General features: G+C 36.6%; 1 non-coding gene across 1 annotated transcript; it reads left to right on the forward strand.

Moving 5' to 3' along the window:
• The first annotated feature begins 1,324 nt into the window (after positions 1-1,324).
• On the forward strand, positions 1,325-1,432 carry LOC129523081 (U6 spliceosomal RNA). Its single transcript, XR_008667043.1, has one exon. It is a non-coding gene; the product is annotated as a U6 spliceosomal RNA (small nuclear RNA).
• Positions 1,433-3,385: the final 1,953 nt, after the last annotated feature.

A 3,385-nucleotide genomic window follows, 5' to 3' on the forward strand; every position in this document is an offset into this window, starting at 1 on the left:
TTCCGGCTTTTGACTGTGATCTTTTCCTGAGGCCCGGAATACTCCTAAATTTTCCTAGGTCATCTGAAAAATTCTCTGAGATCAACCAAGATCAAGAATAAAAATAAATCTTCTTGAGATGCCTGGGGAGCTCAGTGGTTGAGCATCTGTCTTTGGCTCAGGTCATGATCCCAGGGTCCTGGGGTCAAGTTCTGCATTGGGTTCCCCACATGGAGCCTGCTTCTCCCTCTGCCTGGGTCTCTGCCTCTATCTCTGTGTCTCTCATGAATAAATAAATAAAATCTTAAAAAAAATAAAACTTCTAGGCAGTATGTGCAAGATGGTGTAAGGGGATGTTTGAGGCAACAACTTTAAGAAATAGCATAAACCACTCAGCTCTGAGTTTGTATGATAAGAGCTATATCAAGACCTTTCTAATAATTCTCCAACTCCCATGTAAAGAATTAAAAAGTAGGAGAGAAAACTCCAGATATCACTGACCTAAGGGCCTTGCACATCACCCTTGCTGTTAAATGGCAGCCACGTCCTATGCGTCCATGAATAGAAATTCAATATTGGGATCTGGAGATACCATTTTTAGCCAAGATTTTGGCCTTCAACTAGGTCCCCAGCTCCCTCCCCAAAACTGGACCACAGAGACCACCATCCTTAGCCAAGTTCCTCCAGCCATACTGCAGACAGGGCCTAAGGCTTAGACATTCATTATTCAGCTCAGCCCAGCACCATTCTTTTTTCCTTTCTTTCTTTTTTTTTTTTTTTTTGCCATACAGCAATGTGACATCTATCTTTTTCATTTTGTGTTTTCATTATTCCCTATTCCTTACAAAACAGCATTACAATCCAACAGCTCTTCTCTCCCACTTTCCACACCCCTGATCCTATCATACCTACTCCCAAATTCCAATTTCTAAACCAATTTCCTCTGCTCTACAAGGTACTCTGAAATTATCATCATGGTCTTATCACTATAGCAGCAGTAGTACCTGGCACATATTATGTACTTCAGAAATATTTTTTGAATCAACTATGTTTCTTGAAGAACCCATTATATAAAATGAATCATTTTTATCCCTTTTAGAATATTCAACCTTGTTGTGATATTAGTTATCTTCTTCTGAGATATTTACTGCCTTCATCTTTCTCTCTTTCTAACTACACTTCATATTTCTACTATTATTATCAATAATAATGAATGCTACATACTGTTTGTTTGTTGATTTATTTAAATTCCACCCTGGTTATCTGTTCTACCAAAGCACTTAAGGTGATGTATAAGAATACCCAAAATGCAACAATGTGATATAAATTTAAAATAAGTAAAAAAGTGCTTGCTTTGGCAACACATATACTAAAATTGGAACAATACAGAGAAAATTAGCATAGCCCCTGCACAAGGATGACACGTAAAATAAGTGAAAAAAGAAAAGAAAGGAAGGAAGGAAGGAAGGAAGAAGGAAGAAAGAAAGAAAGAAAGAAAGAAAGAAAGAAAGAAAGAAGAAAAAGAAAAACAAGAGTACAGAAATAAAATGGGTTTGGAATAAAGTAAATATAAAGCTTCATACCAAAGGGACCCATATGGCTGTTCTGGGTAGATTACTGATTTGACTTACAATTTCCTAGCTACCAGTCCCAAAAGGTAAATTCAATCATTTTAACAATTCATAGTATTAAAAAAAAAAAACAGAAGAAGTTACTCCAAAGAAACAATTATTTGAAATGTTAAGATAAGATAGGAACGTCTTTCATAGGGGCTACTGAAGAGTCTTGTGCATGCAGTGAACCACGTCCCCACAACACCCGTACAGGCAGCAGGCAGAAGTTTAGTAGGAACATTTGAACAGTGTTTCCCACTGAAAGCCAATGACATCTTTCCCAAGGGAATGAAGTATAAACATCCTGATGGGCCCCCAGTATGAATGATACAATGCAGACACACAGATCTTTAGTGATCTGACTTAATCCAGAAGTAAATACAAAATCTAGAAGAACATGTACAGTGCATAACTTCTAAGAAATTTTCCCTGGAGATTGTTTCTCTAAGTTGAGTTTTGGTTTAAAATTGGGTTCCAACTGCTACCAATAGAAAAACCAGCCACTTGTCAGGCACTCTATTCATTATCTGGGATCCCCAGATCAACTCACATGGTGGATATTACTGTACATATTATGTTAATGAAAGAGCTGAGGCTCTGAGAAATTAAATAACTGCTCCAAGCCCACAATAGCTAGAAAATAAGGTCATGGGGATTTAAAACACAAGGCTTAATTCCAAACACATACTCATTTTATTTAATTATGAAAATTTTCAAACATTCAGACATAGAGATCGAAATAGCAAATGGCCACATACCTACCCACCATCCAGATTTGACAGATGTTAACATTTTCCCCTACTCTAGTCAGTAGACCAAGTTGCTCCCTCTTGGTACCTCTTTGGTGTCTAAGAAATGGAAACAGACTAACAAAAATTGGAAAGTGGCTTCTTTCCAACCATACCAACAGAGACATTTCCTGGCTGCCTTCTGTTATAAATTTCTAACTGCCCAAATGGCTTGGGCTGCATTATTTAAAACATATTGTGTCTTTCATCTCCCCACCCCCAGCCCCACGACCTTGGCTTGCATGCAGGTGCAATTGGGAATAAAATTTTAATGCTTCTCTAGAGAAGAAAAGGCTCAGCTGTTGGTTCATCTGCCAACTTCTAAGGTGGGTAAGTGCCATTTGTTCCACACCCCAAAGAATCCTTTGTAACTCAAAACACAATGTGTGATTGGCCTATTTTTCCTTCCACTTGGCTGAACATGAAAAAGACATGTGAGAATATTATTTTCAAAGGTGCCCTTTTCTTGGGACACAATTTTTTTTTCGAAACACCTTTGATGAAAGTTTTAAGTCAGAAATTAAAGTAGATTCAAGATCTGTTAATCACGGGTAGGTATTGATTTGAAATACAATTTTCATCCTCTTTTACATTGTATTTTCTGTGGACTCTGGGCAGCCATGAAAAGTGAAAGAATTTTCCTAAAGCAAAGACGCCCCACATTTCAGAAATAAGAATGAAAAAAGCTCTAAATGGATCATCCCTTAACTCATTCTTTAATTAACACTATGATGAAAAGCTGAAAATCTAGGGAAGAACATTGGCAGATACTGATAGATAAATAAATAGGTAAGTAGATAGATTCATAAATAATAGATGATAGAGATAGATTAGATAGATAGATAGATAGATAGATAGATACATAGATAGATAGATAGATAGATAGATTTTTCTTCAAGTAACTGATATGAAAGTGGACAAGGTGATCTATTTACTCGTTACTAAGTTTAAAAATTTTTAACGGTATAGCTTAACTCTCATAACTTTCATTTGGACTATAATATC

The sequence above is a fragment of the Nyctereutes procyonoides genome, unplaced genomic scaffold, assembly GCF_905146905.1.
Source record: "Nyctereutes procyonoides isolate TBG_1078 unplaced genomic scaffold, NYPRO_anot_genome, whole genome shotgun sequence".
NCBI lineage: Eukaryota > Metazoa > Chordata > Mammalia > Carnivora > Canidae > Nyctereutes > Nyctereutes procyonoides.